The sequence below is a fragment of the Eumetopias jubatus genome, unplaced genomic scaffold (genome assembly GCF_037043125.1).
Source record: "Eumetopias jubatus isolate StellerSeaLion01/CBP00866 unplaced genomic scaffold, mEumJub1_p1.0 scaffold_8, whole genome shotgun sequence".
NCBI classification, from domain to species: domain Eukaryota; kingdom Metazoa; phylum Chordata; class Mammalia; order Carnivora; family Otariidae; genus Eumetopias; species Eumetopias jubatus.
Window position 1 is genome coordinate 108,952,391 of NW_028274814.1, and position 17,353 is coordinate 108,969,743.

The window sequence follows — 17,353 nt, forward strand, 5'->3', positions numbered from 1 at the left end:
TAAGTACAGAGTAAAGCAAAACTCTTGCCTGCATTTCTGGACACTGTATCCATGCTAATTAGGTAGTTTTGTTGGCATCTTTAATATGTCATTGACACACTGTATTTGTAGTTGACCAAAACCCTTTAAGTCTTTCCTATATTACTCTTATTTTGTTGCACCTTTCTGATATTAGTCTTGTAAAGCCATATATATATATATATATATATATATATATATATATATATGATTTGTTGTTTTACTTTACTTTACCTTCCGGCTTTATTTCTATTCTAAATTTCACCTATTCAGATTTTGTCCCCTGTAGTTTTAACCACTTGGGATTATCTTGCACTCAATCTTTCCAATTTTGCATATCACCATTATTCCTGGTGTTTTCTCACCAATAAATTTCAATTAACATGTTATCTGTGTCCAACTCTAATTGTTACTGTGTGTCTTGGACGTGATACAGAACATTCATGTAGACTTAACACTGTTGGGATCTGGCCATTAAGTTCATCTGAGTATTTTATTGTCAAAAATAGCTTGAACTTACTATATGTTACAGACAGCTCCAAGAACTCTCTGTGTTGCTTTACCTAATCATCAAAATAACCTCTAAGGAGTAATGTTATCATTCCTATTTTGCAGATTAGAAAACTGAGTCACAGAAAGTTTATGTAAATTTCCCAAAATCATACCACTAGTGAGTAGCTGAGCCAAGATTCTAAGGTAGACTGCCTCCTGAGCCTGGGCTCTTCACTTCTCATCATTTTCCCTCACCAGTCATCCCTGCAAGAATATGAGACAATCTCTCAAAAGGCCATATTGAAATTCATGAGAATTCTGGAACCCAAATCGGAATCACTAGAATTGTCACTATTTTCCCAATTGATTATAATTCGTCGTGACTGCAAAGAAATGAGTAGAGACGAATATTCACTAAACCATGTGCTGCTGCTATAAGCCTAATGGTGACCCACAGGACATTCCAGTTACAGACTTACCCTTTATTATCACCTAACTTTTAGCTGCATTCGTCATACAAGAACCTCCATTCTGTTGTAAGCTGGATAAGCCAAATTTATTATATAAAATCTTAAACCAAGTCTATGATCTTGTTTTTGCTACAATACTGATATCAATATTTGTTTAACCATTTCAGGTCCAAGGTTCCTTTGACCTTTCCTACTATTTCTGCTCCCAAGAGACCTACCTCACAATTCTGTTCTTATATTCCTAAATCAAGAATTCCCTGAGGCACCTGCGTGGCTCAGTTGGTTGAGGGTCTGACTCTTGGTTTTGGATCAGGTCATGATCTCAGGGTCATGGGATCAAGCCCTGCATCAGACTCTGCACTCAGCAGGGCATCTGCTTGGGATCCTCTCTCCCTCTGTCCCTCTCCCTGCTCACATACTCTCTCTCTCTCTCTTAAATAAAATAAATAAATCTTAAAAAAAAATAAAAAAATAAAATAAAAGAATTCCCACCAGCCTTGGAGATTCTTCCTTTCATCTCACACTTGCCCCAGCTGGTGAAATTCTCTTCACATTCTACCTCCATATGTAAAAGAAGTTTTACCTAGAGCTGTTATTCTTAGTAGTAATTACCAATACTATGCCTCTAAGGACCCAGAAAGAATATGTACTCAGGGTTCTTGAAGTCTGAAAATTTAATCAAGGCATTGATAATGAAACAAAGAGGAAAATAAATTTGTGTCATCGAAACTATATGGCAACAAATCTAAAGACCTGTATACTGAAATTCTGCTTATTATGAGTTCTCCTCATCTATTTTGATTTGTGTTCCTTTCTCTTCTTCTCTCTATGTCCATACATAATCAAGTTAGCTAGACCTTGTTTTATTTGTAATTCTATTGGTAAAAGCATCAGAAACTCAATTAAAATCAGTTCAGAAAAAAAAAGGAAAGATCACCAGCTTGCTTCAGAAACCCAGAACAACAAAAAAGCCAGAGACTGTGCTAACACTAAAGCAATTAGGGAACCCTAATTCCACCATAGCCCAGTTTTTCTCTTTCTCACATTTCCTCCTCTCTCTTTTACTTTTCTTCTTTTTTCTTTTTTGGTTCCTCTGTGGGTTGGCTTTATCCTATCAAAGCCTTAGGATATTGGAGGCTTGGACCTGGCAACTCTGGAATCTCATTCATTTCACCATCAGAGACTAATTGCCCCTTTTTCTTTAATTACAAAAATCCTTGGGGGAAATATGCTGACTGCCCTGACCTAAGTCTATGTCCATCCCTGTGGATAATGGATTGGGTTTCCATGATGAAAATTTCCCAACACTACCTCAGAATGGAGTGGAGGAAAAGCTATTCCCACCAAAAAGTGGAGAGGTTTTTTTCTGGAATAAAGGAGAGTTTTTTCAAAAGACAACTGTTGCCCAAGGCCTGCTCTCTTGTCTTTATCACTTTATTTTCCCCTTCTAATCCACAGTAATGCAGAGGTTCCTCCCTTATGCTGTATTCTCTATACTGACACGAGAAAAATAACCTTTCCTACTCTGGACTTTATCTGCAAAGTAGGCATCTTGCACTATCAAGATCTTTGCACTATCTTTCATTCAAGTCCCAAAGCACGCATTCTTTCCATTTTTTACTGAGCTCATAATGTTCACGGACAAATAAAATCCCTGCCAAGAAACTACCCATGGCTACTTATAACCTACCTAGATACACCTAAATATTCAAAATAGACATAGCTTAGGCTCTGGCTTTGGAATTTTTACCACATAAAATTAAAAGATTATGTAGCATTCCCATACATTAAAATGTCAGTTTGAGGAATTTAAAAAGGATTAGGTATAAACCACATAATCAGTCGAGTATATGAATCACCTGTGTTGCTTTGCTAGTTCAAATGAAATGAAGATTAAAGTTATTTCAAAAAGTTAATTACTTTTAAGTTGATCCAAGACCATGGGTTACACCCCTAACTCTCACAACTGGTCAAAACATCATGGATGGAAAACAGAAATGTTTCAATTTATTTAACTTTATAAGAGAAGCAACAGAAAGTTTTCCTTTAATATATTAAAACCCCAGTTCTCCATGTCATTTTCTCTACACATTTGTAATTTGCCATGAGTTATGATGTCATAAATGTTTTATACTAGCAAAAATGACAGTATCAAATTTATAAATAATTGCCTTTTCAGTAACTCTATGTGAATTTCAGTTCATCCCATACTGTCATACATTATTCTCATTTACATCTGTCCAATATTCTTCCTTGGATGGAAGGGAAGCTAGTGACCTTACAGTGAGCACATCCAATTAAAACCACTGTAGCATATTTAGTAGGGATGGATCTGACCTGGTTTGCATCTGGAAAAGAGCATATTGTGAACAGTAACAAACTAGGAAGCAGGGAGACAATCTGAGGGTTGCTATAGTAATTCTGCAGAGAAGGAGGAAGCTAAGACCAGACACAGCAGAAAGGTAATTAAAAGATAATTATATCCTGCCACTTTACTAAATTCCTGTATGAGTTCTAGCAGTTTTGGGGTGGAGTCTTTGGGTTTTCCACATAAAGTATCATATCATCTGCAAACAGTGAGCGTTTGACTTCTTCTTTGCCAATTTGGACGCCTTTTATTTCTTTTTGTTGTCTGATTGCTGTGGCTAGGACTTCTAATACTAGTTGAATAGCAGTGGTGATAGTGGACATCCCTGCCGTGTTTCTGACCTTAGGGGGAAGCTCTCAGTTTTTCCCCATTGAGGATGATATTTGCTGTAGGTTTTTCATAGATGGCTTTTATGATATTGAGGTATGTACCCTCTATCCCTATACTCTGAAGAGTTTTGATCAAGAAACGATGCTGTACTTTGTCAAATGCTTTTCCTGCATCCCCGTTTTTTTGTTTTTTTGTTTTTTAGCAGAAGCACTGTGTTTAATAAGAGAGGGGGCCAGTAGCCGAGTAATTCCGAGTCCTGTGGAAGAGTCACCGGCTACCTGCCAGGGCCCAGATTTAAACTCCAGGAGGCAGCAATCTAGGCCTGGGGACTGGCACCTAGCCCCCATTGCTTCCATTAGGTGGGTAACTCGGGGGCGTCTCAGCCCTCCCGGTGCCACGGCGCCCTGGAAGCGGGAGACTGGACTATTGCCCTGGCCCCACCCGGTTCACTGTCCCTGGCTCCGCCCCCCTTACATTTAATCCTCTCCTGGCTGGAGTGTGACGGAAGCAGAGGACAGAGGAGCAAGGTGGCAGGGGGTTAGTGCAGAGAGCGGAGGCCACAGTCGGTGGCGGACCGGTGGCGGACCGGCCGCCACCACCTTGCAGAAACGCACCCTCTGTAAGTCGGTGATCTCCGCGGTCTCCTGGCCCTCAGTACCCGCCTCTGGAGCTGCCTCAGACCCTTCCTCTTAAGCTTGCTGGGTTCTTGGAAGGCTGGGCCCACTCTCAAGGGAGGCAGGGGCTGGCTGGTCACCTCCGTTGGGACTTCCGGTGCGGCTTCGGGGAGGGCTTCCGGTGGGCTCAGCCTCTTGGAATTCATGACCTTGGGCTGGTTCTTGTTCCTCCTCATCAGCCTCTTCTTCTTCCTCGACCTCCTCTTCCTCCTCCTCACTCATGTCTTCCCACTCCTCATCCTCCCCCTCGTCCTCTTCCCTCAGGTCCTCCCCCCCCCACGTCCTCCTCCCCTCATCCTCAGGGGGCCGGTGGGCCGGAGGAGCTGGGGTCTCCGGCGGCTGCGTGGGCGTCTCCTCAGGTGGGGCGGGCTGTGGCGTCTCTGGGGCTGGGGGCACTGCGTCCTTCCTCTCCCAGCGGTCATCATGGTCACTGTAGGCAGGAGGGGCCGCCTTGGTCTGGGGTCGACTACTCTTCCTCCTCCTGCGGCTGACCTCAGCTTTGTGCTGGGACAGGAACTCCCTGAAAGTGGGGGGCTTGGGGTCCAAGTCCAGGCCTGGTCATCATAGCGGTGGGATGGTTCAAGGGCAGCAGCTGGGCCATCCTTGAACATGCTGTCACTCTTCTCAGCATCCCACTCCTGCCGCCACTGGCTGGTGGGCTTGCGGTGTCTCTGCAGCCACTCCTGGTCGATCTTCTCCCTCTCCTGCTTCCAGTGCAGATACTCTGACCGCTCGCGGCCCGTCATGGACAGCATCATGTCATCAGCGCCACCCAGGCCGGCCAGCGGCCCTGCTGCTCCTGCTCCAGGCCGCAGCGCACCCACTCGAAGTCGCGCCCCCCCCCCCCTGAGTTGCACCCATGCCCTCTCCGGCTCCTCCAGGGGCCGGCTACGTCGCCGGGGGTCGTCCAGGAAGTTCCGCACCAGGTTGGGCTCCAGCACACCTTCCCGCTGGTTTCACTCCTACTCTGCAATCTTCTCCATCTCCTTGTTCATCTTCTGGATATTCTGCCGGCGCCGCTCTGTCGGTAGCTGAGGCTGCTGATTGATTTGTGGATGTTGACCCAACCTTGTAGCCCAGGAATAAATCCCACTTGGTCATGGTGAATAATCCTTTTAATGTACTGTTGGATCCTATTGGCTAGTATTTTGGTGAGAATTTTGCATCCATGTTCATCAAGGATATTGGTCTGTAAATCTCCTTTTTGATGGGGTCTTTGTCTGGCTTTGGGATCAAGGTAATGTTGGCCTCATCAAATGAGTTTGGAAGTTTTCCTTCCATTTCTATTTTTTAGAACAGTTTCAGAAGAATAGGTATTAATTCTTCTTTAAATGTTTGATAGAATTCCCCTGGGAAGCCATCTGGCCCTGGGCTTTTGTTTCTTGGGAGATTTTTGATGACTGCTTCAATTTCCTTCATGGTTCTGGGTCTGTCCAGGTTTTCTATTTCTTCCTGGTTCAGTTTTGGTAGTTGATACAGCTCTAGGAATGCATCCATTTCTTCCAGGTTATCTAATTTGCTGGCATAGAGTTGCTCATAATATGTTCTTATAATTGTTTGTATTTCTTTGGTGTTGGTTGTGATCTCTCCTCTTTCATTCATGATTTTATTTATTTGGGTCATTTTTCTTTTTGATAAGTCTGGCCAGGGGTTTATCAATCTTGTTAATTCTTTCAAAGAACCAGCTCCTAGTTTCATTGATCTGTTTTACTGTTCTTTTGGTTTCTATTTCATTGATTTCTGCTCTGATCTTTATTATTTCTCTTCTCCTGCTGGGTTTAGGCTTTATTTGCTGTTCTTTCTCCAGCTCCTTTAGGTGTAGGATTAGGTTGTGTATTTGAGACCTTTCTTATTTCTTGAGAAAGGCTTGTATTGCTATACACTTTCCTCTTAGGACTGCCTTTGCTGCATCCCAGAGAATTTGAACAGTTGTGTTTTAAAATCAATGCATAGAAAACAGTGGCATTCCTATACACCAAAAACAAGACAGAAGAAAGAGAAATTAAGAAGTCAATCCCATTTACAATTGCACCCAAAACCATAAGATACCTAGGAATAAATCTAACCAAAGAGACAAAGAATCTGTCCTCAGAAAACCATAAAATACTCATGAAAGAAATTGAGGAATTCACAAAGAAATGGAAAAACATTCCATGCTCATGGATTGGAAGAACAAATATTGTGAAGACGTCAATGCTACCTAGAGAAATCTACACATTTAACGCAATCCCTATCAAAATACCATCCACTTTTTTCAAAGAAATAGAACAAATAATCCTAAAATTTGTATGGAACCAGAAAAGACCCCGAATAGCCAGAGGAATGTTGAAAAAGAAAAGCAAAGCTGGTGGCATCACCATTCCAGACTTCAAGCTCTATTACAAAGCTGTCATCATCAAGACAGTATGGTAGTGGCACAGAAACAGACACATAGATCAATGGAACAGAATAGAGAGCCCAGCCAGAAATGGGCCCTCAACTCTATGGTCAACTAATCTTCAACAAAGCAGGAAAGAATGTCCAATGGACAAAAGACAGTCTCTTCAACAATTGGTGTTGGGAAAATTGGACAGCCACATGCGGAAGAATGAAACTGGACCACTTCCTTACACCACACACAAAAATAAATTCAAAATGGTTGAAAGACCTAAATGTGAGACAGGAGTCCATCAAAATCCTAAAGGAGAACACAGGCAGCAACCTCTTCGACCTCAGCCACAGCAACTTCTTCCTAGAAATATTGCCAAAGGCAAGGGAAGGAAGGGCAAAAATGAACTCTTGGGACTTCATCAAGATGAAAAGCTTTTGCACAGCAAAAGAAACAGTCAACAAAACCAAAAGACAACCGACAGTAAAGGAGAAGATATTTGCAAATGACATATCAGATAAAGGGCTAGTATCCAAAATCTATAAAAAAAACTTATCAAACTCAACACCCAAAGAACAAATAATCCAATCAAGAAATGGGCAGTTGACATGAATAGACATTTTTCCAAAGACATCCAAATGGCCAACAGACACATGAAAAAGTGCTCAACATCACTTGGCATCAGGGAAATCCAAATCAAAACCTCAATGAGATACCACCTCACACCAGTCAAAATGGCTAAAATTAACAAGTCAGGAAATGACAGATGTTGGCGGGGATGTGGAGAAAGGGGAACACTCCTACACTGTTGGTGGGAATACAAGCTGGTGCAGCCACTCTGGACAACAGTATGGAGGTTCCTCAAAAAGTTGAAAATAGGCTACCCTACTACCCAGCAATTGCAGTACTGGGTATTTACCCCAAAGATACAAATGTAGGGATCCGAAGTGGTATGTCCACCCTGATCTTTATAATAGCAATGTCCACAATAGCTAAACTGTGGAAAGAGCCAAGATGTCCATTGACAGATAAATGGATAAAGAAGAGGTGGTATATATATACAATGGAATATATGCAGCCATCAAAATGAATGAAATCCTGCCATTTGCAATGACACTGATGGAACTAGAGGGTATTATGCTGAGCGAAATAAGTCAATCAGAGAAAGACATGTATCATATGATCTCACTGATATGTGGAATTCTTAATCTCAGGAAACAAACTGAGGGTTGCTGGAGTGGTGGGAGATGGGAGGGATGGGGTGTCTGGGTGATAGACATTGGGGAGGGTATGTGCTATGGTGAGCGCTGTGAATTGTGTAAGACTGTTGAATCACAGACCTGTACCTCAAACCAATATTGCATTATATGTTAAAAAGAAGAAGAAGAAGAAGAAGGAGAAGGAGAAGAAGAAGAAGATAGCAAGAAGGGAAAAATGTAGGGGAGGCAATCAGAGGGGGAGACAAACCATGAGAGACTATGGACTCTGAGAAACAAACTGAGGGTTCTAGAGGGAGGGGGTCAGGGGATGGGTTAGCCTGGTGATGGGTATTAAAGAGGGCATGTACTGAATGGAGCACTGGGTGTTATACGCAAACAATGAATCATGGAGCACTACATCAAAAACTAATGATGTAATGTATGGTGATTAACATAACATAATAAAATTTTAAAAAATGGCCAAAAAAAAGAATTAAAAGGTAAGACAATTTAGAATACAAGTTGAGAAGATACAACACAAGTCATATAGCCAGGCCACTTTTAAAAATCACTCAGAGAAACTCATTTTAGATAATAAGGAATTAAATATTTACCATAGAGGTACCCTGTGCAGGACAATTTTGTGAATACTGCTGATATTTTTACAAACAAACAATGAAATTTCCTGCTGTTATGAAGTTCACATTCCAGGTGGGAGTGTAAAGAAAACGGACAATAGTAATAAGTACAATTTCTACTACATTTAATACTGATAAATACTGTAGGGAATAATAAAACAAGGAAGGTGTTAGAGGTATCTGAGAACTGAAAATGTCGATGTTACTAAAAAAGACCTCGCTGAGAAAGTGGGTCTGGGATCAAAGTCCTGACGGAAGTAAAGGAGCCAAGTAAGTATACAGGAAAGAGAATTTCTAGCAAAGGAAATATCTGTGCAAGACAGTGGTGTTTCCTGGGATGGCAACATGACTATAGAAGAGTAAAGGAAATGAGAGTAGCAGAAGATGAGATCAGAGATATCTGGGAGTTGCAGGGTCTAGGTCACAGAGGGCCTTGTAAATAAATCATGGCAAGACTTGGGTTTTTATTCACAATAAGAGGGAAAAGCACTGGAATCATTTGACCCAGGAGTGGCATGATCTGATTTACTTTTAACAGAATTGCTCTGGCTGTTATACTGACTTATAGGAGGAAGGAAAGACAAGGAAAAACAAGGGTGGAAGGAGGCTCACCAATTAGGTGAAATAAGTTGGAATAAGCCACTGAGGGATGATGGTGGATTAGACCAGGAAGATAGCACTGGGGTGGTGAGAAGTGGGTGGATTCTGAATATACTTTGAAGGCAAACTTAATGGGATCTTCCAATGGACCAGGTAAAGGGATAAAGCAAAGATATGGGTAAAGAATTCTGCCAATGATCTTGGATTAAGCAATTGGAAAACAGGAGTCAGGCCATGATTCTGCCCATTATAAATATGTATCATTTGTAATGTGAGAATCAAGCAAATCATTTCTGAAAACTATACTGGAATTATTCAACTATACCTTTTAGACAGTATTATTCAAAATCTATGAAGAATATGATTGACAGAGAAAAAGTAATGAGATCTGGATGGAAAATATGACACGTAGGCCACTACCTGAATTTTTCCTCTTTTAATTGTGACATAATAAACAGATCATTTACCTTGCTTTTGTTGCCTAGGGTAAGGATATAAATTTGATTAATAATAATTCTTATTTTCTCAGGAGGCTACATTAATTTATGAACATGTAAAAAACGTTACAATAATTTAAATAGAAAAATAATATAATATTTTTATTAATATTGTATATTATTACATAATATTATAGAATATTCATCTACATATACTTTAAATAAATTTTTCCTAGCACATTCTTTTATTATCTCTCATATAACCACAACTTTGAAACATCATTTTCTATAGTGTCAATATAAAGATAATTTAGTCTTTCCTCTAGTTAAATTTTTTTTATAGATTGAGAATTTAGAAAAAATTCTTTGCAATTTTGATCATCAGATGTTTTTAATTCCACTATGTTGTAATAAAATAGTTTTAACATTTTGAAACTCTGCTGGTCTTTTTTATTTTTATTTTTTTTCAGTGTCTGGCTTTCCATTTGAATACTTCCTCTTTGTTATACTTCAATTTCAGCAAAATGATTAATTCTGAAAAAAATGTAAAAAATTAATCTGAAATTAGGGCCCGCCCCAGAGTACTTAAAAGTGCATACTTAGACTATCTTGTGTTGCACTGAGCTACTCAATCATGAAAACAAATTACTCTTATGTTATGTATTTTGAATTATTGACAAATGTGTAGGAGTGTTATCACCAGAACACTTGTTTCTTCAGGCTCTTTACTGCACTGGTATCGGTTTTACACATCATTTTATCTGAAACTTCTAGACAAAATGTGTTAGATATTCCCTATACATAAAACTTGAGGCTTCCCGATGTAGTCAGGATTTGTAGTGCTGCTATAAGTCTGCATCTACCCTACAAACAGGAATTCTGAGAAGCCCCAGTTGGCACAATTCCCTTCAACAAATAGGATGCACATATAATTGTATTTGCTGCTGAAGTGAATATATTAGGGACAAGAGGACTTCTGTTTTGGGAAGGCTTTGAAACAACTAAAATCTACTGCTTAATATTTTGCACATAGAATGACTAGAAGAATTTTCTGCAGACTAGTTCTGAATCTGGTTCTTTATATTTCAAACCTGCTTCTTCTCCACTACCCACATAAAGGTAGGAGACATCGGGCACACTCGTATTGCCATGTTACCCCTGGCATGCACTTTTGTGAGTCAATATGGTAAGTGATGGAAGTCTTTCTGGAGGCCATTCTAACTGTAGCTAGCAATAACTTAATTATACACAAAAGAAACTATAAATCAAATAATAGTATACTACTGAACCAAATTAACTATCAGTTCAACTCAATTTCCCTTTATCCAGATCCAAAAAAATGCCTGTGACTACTCCAAAGCCAACCATCAAAAGGGAAGTGTGTCAAAAACAAGGTCCAAATAGTATGATCTATGAAACTGTAAGTATATTAGGCATCAGATATACTGACATATAATTGTAATACATAAAAAAATGTGAGTTCACACACAGATGAACTCAGCACTTGTAGCAGTGCTATGGGTTTATGCCCCCAAATATGAGAATTTTGATAAAATGTATTTTGTATAATTCCATATAAGAGGGGGAAAAGATGGTACACTTATAATTCTAATAGTGAACATGTAGAAAATATTATACTTTGATTATGTTTGGCCCTGTATCTCATGATGCCAGGTGAATCTTGAATGCCCAATTTGTATTCAGATAAAGTATAAAACTATAAATGTTACAACACGACATCTTTTCACAACATGTGGCATCCTAGATATTAAACTCAAATGTCGTTCTCCTTTTATCCATAAATAATCTCAGAATCCAGATGAAATCAATGTAAAATAACATATTTCAAACTATTTTTAGTAATTTGGTGGAAATGAATTTAAATATTTATGAAGATAGAATTTATTTTTAAGTATATTGTTCACAGGCCTCTTTTATAAAACCAGAGCTTATAGGAAGATGTCAATCAAGGATCATAATTCTATTCACTATCATTTATTAAACCCTAAGCAGAACTATTTTCTATGAAAGGATGTTTTATGTTATGTTCAACTGCCAAGTGAAATAAACTGACTTAAAAATTGCCAGCCATATCTGTTTCTGGTAGTAGGTATATAGGAATTAATTTGAGCTGGCCCCCTTTATTCAAAGCAAAGCATTATAGAGCTTGACCCTTTTCCTTTTGAAGTTCAATATTATTAAAATATATTTGATGAAATTAGAAGACTTGACAGAGGTCAGCTTGCAAATATGGCCAGCAGGTACTCATGAAGGGGGATTCATTGAAAGGGTGGAAAAATAGGGATTGTCGACCTAGGCTCAAAATCAATTCCTAGAACACTGCGTGGTTGAGACAAGATCCCCCTTCTGGCCTACCCATGCTGGCACTACCCAGCTTTTCTTTAGGAAAATGGCTATATATATACTTAAGCATGTTAGGCCATGTGAAATTGAACTGTTACTTTAGAAGTCTAACTCTTCTTTATCATGGAGTAACTATTGGTAATCATAGTATGGGGTATGGTGGGTGAGAGAACTTTTCTAACCTACTGTGACCCAGTCCCAGAGAAACTGCTGCAGACCAGCAAATAGAAAGAATACCTAGTTCTCTACAGGTTTACTTGTTCTCGGTGTATAGTTCTTACTGTGTAGCTATTATCACAATAAAACAGGATTCTCTAACAACTTATATGGGCTTTCTGGCTTTCTATCCCTCAGCAATAATAATCAATTTTTGTCTCAAGGCAGGAAAAAGAATATAGGCAAAGAAATAAAGCTATTCTCTCGACCTGTGAACCGGAGCCTGGGATGATTTAATTTGAATGATCTCATATTGTGCTATTCTAAGCTGGAGTTGCATAGAACATTTAGAACAAACTCTGAGCCCCGCTTTGGACAACGAATGCTATGGTTTCACTTGATATGGCAGTGCCCTACACTAAGTATTTCAGATAATTTTGTTTCTAAAGTTGATGGAATTCTTTAAATTATCTGATAAGTAGCCAGATGGGTATCTGAAGGTTGGTATATTTAACTGGTATATTTAAATTATTTCCGTATTGCTCTTGATTAAATAATGAATACCGATATAAATTAAATTTGTAAGCCATCATGAAATGACATAGAGTACAGATGAGATTATCTAGAGAGAGAGAGAGAGAGTGTGTGTGTGTGTGTGTGTGTGTGTGTGTGAGAAAAGAAGAGACAAAAATGATGAACATGTAAACAACAAATTTCAAGAGCTGGACTGAGTTAGAACAGCTGCTAATTAAACTGAGAAAGGGTAGATTGAGAAGGAGACCAAACTATAAGAGAAATCCGGACAATAGAGGGATGATGGAATTTTGGGAAGGAGTTTTGGGAAGGAGGAAGTAGTCAAATTGGCCGGATTTGACACCTAGAATGCCAAAGCCACTGGTGATTTGCCAAGAGAGTGTGATGAAATGTTAAGGATTGAAATCCAGAGTAGAGTGAGAAGTAGGATGGAAGTTAAATAGAGATGAGGAAAAGAGGCAGTAATTTGGGCTCTGGATGTATAATCTATAATTTGTGTGTGTGTGTGTGTGTGTGTATGTTAATATATATAATAATGGTTAAATGAAAAAAATGTCTTTAGAATTGAAAAGATCTGAGCTTGAAACTTGGGACTGATACTTATTAGCTGGATGACTTTGGGTTGCCTCAGGGTTATTATTTCTTAAATAGAGACATTAATGCTTTTTTCACAAAGTGCCTTTAGAGAATAAATTGAATATCATGCATACACTCTTTAGCCAATTATAAGTACTTAATAAATGGTAGCTATTGATACCATTAAAAAGTAGCTTAGATCATCCCTCATAATTAATTTAATTATTACTAATTATATTACTCAAGATGATGATAATGATAATTCTACTACTAATAAACGTGACTGAGAGATGATCTCTACTAATTAGATGGCTAATTGATGGCTAACTTGGAAATTAGTTAACTTAAGCATTAAGGAATTTATTGGAAGAGAGAAGAGAGTGTTGTGTAGTTTACAAAATTAAAGAAACTGGATGCTGAGATCAAGCAGGAGTTGCAGGAGTCCAGGCATGGTCAAGATGCCAAAGGCTGTCACAGAAGCCACCTTTTCAGGACATGGCAGCCCAGTCAGCCAGCTAGACCTTCCCTGCCTCCTCCCCGCACCTGCTGCTGTGAATCTGCATTTTCCCCTCTGCTGTTACCGCTCCAGGGCTGTTCGGCCTCCTGTGATTGACATTTTGGACCAAACTTTGATTTGCATGGCTTTCTGGTAAAGGGTATGATGCTTAGTGGCATCTCTGGCCATTGTCCATTAATTGTTGGTATCACTTCTTGAGGCTTGGCATCAAAAATGACTCCAGACTTTATAAAAGGACCCAGCTGAAAACCACTGTGGTTTGCAGATATCTCTAAAAGTGACTTTACTCTTCCAAAATTCAAATATAGGACAGGGCATCCACTTCATTATACCTGGGTCCTACAACCAGGCTGTACCCACCAGGAGCTGAAAGTAAAATAATATTGCCCCAATTTAATTTTCCTTGTAGGAGATAGCTGACTCCCACTTTAGATTCCCCTGTTACCTATGATTTGTGTTAAAATATTGCTCCACAAAAACAACAAATATCCATAGAGCCTCCTACGTGCCAAATATTATGCTAGACCCATTTATAGTGATTTATAATCTTTACAACACTTTAAGGCAAATATTGTTTGAATTATTTTATTGATGCACAAAATGATGTTTCTAAGACTGTTTCTAAGATGCCTGCCATCGCTCAGCTAAAATCCGAGTTTGTCTGATGCAGATGTTCATTATCCTCTATCAGATCAAATTCAACTGCAATTTATAACAATTCCACCTCAAGTTACTATCTTTTTTAAAATTTTGTTTACTACTTTGAGCAAATGGTTTTTAATTATGTTAAACTATAACATCTCCATTGTGGAAATTCTCCCACATGGTGTTTACTGCGGTAAATCACTGCAGGATGGTTTTTGACTTATTATCTCTATTCAATAAACAAAAGACACTGCCTATATTTCTCATTCCAAATTCTCTTTCTAGTGTCTCTCAAGTTGAAGCTTAGTGTCATGCATTAAAAAAAAAAAAAAAAAAAACAGGTCTGAAAACTCCTTGAAAATGTTTTTCAGATGACATCTAGGTAAAAATTCCAATTCTGTTTCCTTTTTACCTAAGAGAGTTCATTTTTACTTCCTAATTGCCTATAGCCTTGCCAACTCAGGATTTCTCCTCCAAACTAGTAATCTAGAAGCAGTCAAATTAAGGAAATCCCAACATGGAAGTGTGGAATCCAACATGGATCACAGCATGGAAGCATACAGACTACACAATTAGTATATTTTGAGGATATTGCCCAATTGGTCCATGTATTTTTGGCTATGATGACTCAGAGTCCAGCAGTATTTATTTGTATAAAGGTAGTTGAGTGGCCCTTTGTTGATGACTTATTTTTCTGCGACTTGGTATCTTACTGTCTGTAGGTATCTTATTGTCTTAGTCCATATAACAAAATATCATAGACTGGGTATGCTAAACAAGCATTGATTTCTCACAGTTCTGGAGGCTAGGAGGTCCAAGATCAAGAAGGCAACAGAGTCAGTGCCTGGGAAAAGCTTGCTTTCAGGTCGTAAGTAGCCTTCTCTTTGTACTAACATTGCAGGAGGGAAAAGGGAGCTCTCTGGGGTCTCTTTTGTAAGGGTAGCAATACCATTCGTGAAGGCTCACCCTCATGACCTAATCACCTCCTGCCTCCTAATACCATCACAGTGGAGCTTAGGATTTCAACATATGAAGATTCAGGATAACCATTCAGTCCATTGCATTTATTTTCCTTTATATTTCCTCCTTTCCGCCTACATACATTTGTTAATTGACTCATTTTTTTCCCTCAAATTTTTGAGTCATTTATAGGTGTTTGGCTTCAATAAATACAAACTACCACATACAAACATGCAAAAATTGCCAAACGTTTAATACAGTTTTGTTACCAATAAATGTTTTTGACGGCACGCCCATCTACTTTCCAGAAACCTTACAGGATCCATCATTGATAATGATCATTTTTGGACTTAAAAATCTGTTGCTGTTATTATGACCCAAATCCTTTCATTCTCCGGTGAATATCATGTTTTTGAAGTTTTATCTTTCAGATAAGAAGAATGTGAGAGGCTGGCAAAAGAGAGGTTTAATCTCAATGGATTTCACTCTCTTTCCCGCAGTATATCCATAGCGACCAAGGTGCCAGAAACTAAGGGTAACATAATGATATTAATAGCCATTCTTAATTGAGTGTATACCAGGTTACATGTGCTGAGCAAAATGCTTTATAGGCCTTATTCATATATTATTCAAAACCACTAGGATATCACTTTACTTTTACTCTCTTTTTATAGCTGAGGAGTTCGAGTTATAATAAAATTGAATATGTAGTAGTAGGTCAGTACCAGGCCTGCATTCTAACTATTGCTTCGTAGTTCAAGAGTCTAATTTACATTCTTGTTACAGAAGTGTTGTGTGGGAGATGGTTAGCAAACGGTCAGTGGTATGATTTCGACTAAAGGAACAAAAGGAGTTCAGATAAGTGCAATCTCAGTAGGAATTTATTTATGTTTGTGTTTATTTATGTATGTAATATATGTATATGTATGTAGGTAGTTAACAATCATGAAAAACACTTGCTGTTCGAAGACTTTTACAAACATAACTCGTTTGGTTCTCATACTAGTTTTCTGAAGATGGTTTAATTATTATCATCATTTGAGAAGTGAGGAAAATGAGACATAGAGAAGAGAATACATTGTCTAAGTCACATTGCTAGAAAGTGGCAGAACTGGAATTCCAAACCCGGTGATCTGGCTCCCGTAGTCTTGCCCTTAATTGATATTCTGTACTGATAGGTGTAGAAGGAGTCCCATCCATTCTCACGTCCTCAATTCCTTTTACTAGGCTTAAGTGCCATGGTGAATCACTAAAACCAGTCCCTTGCATATCAGTTTTTCTTTCTCTACTTGGTGTCTTCCATCAACTTACAAATATGTTTTATTTCAAAAAATAAATACATTACTCCCATTCTTTTTTCCTTTTTTAAAATTTAAAATCAATTATTTACCATATAGTGTATTATTAGTTTCAGAGGTAGAGTTTAGTGGTTCATCAGTTACATAAAACACCCAGTGCTCATTCCATCAAGTGCCCGCCTTAATGTCCATCACCCAGTTACCCCATTCCCCCACCTGCTTCCACTCCAGCAACTCTCAGTTTGCTTCCTGTAATTAAGAGTCTCTAATGGTTTGTCTCCCTCACTGATTTCATCTTATTTTATTTTTCCCTCCCTTCCCCTATGTTCATCTGTTTTGTTTCTTAAATTCCCCATATGAGTGAAATCATGTAATATTTGTCTTTCTCTGACTGACTTATTTCACTTAGCATAATACCCTTAGTTCCATCCATGCCGTTGCAAATGGTACGACTTCCTTCTTTTTGATGGCTGAATAGTATTCCATTGTGTGTATATGTATGTGTATATATGCGTGTATATATATATATATATATATACACACACACACACACATATATATGTATGTATATCACATCTTTGTCCATTTATCAGTCGATGGACATCTGGGCTCTTTCCAGAGTTTGGCTATTGTGGACATTGCTGCAATAAACATTGGAGTGCAGGTGCCTCTTGAAATCACTATGTTTGTATCCTTTGGATAAATACCT

General features: G+C 38.7%; 1 pseudogene; it reads right to left on the reverse strand.

Annotated features, from left to right (window-relative positions):
- Nucleotides 1-4,154: 4,154 nt before the first annotated feature.
- On the reverse strand, nt 4,155-13,909 carry LOC114210980 (coiled-coil domain-containing protein 9 pseudogene; annotated as a pseudogene).
- Between the last annotated feature and the right edge of the window lie 3,444 nt (nt 13,910-17,353).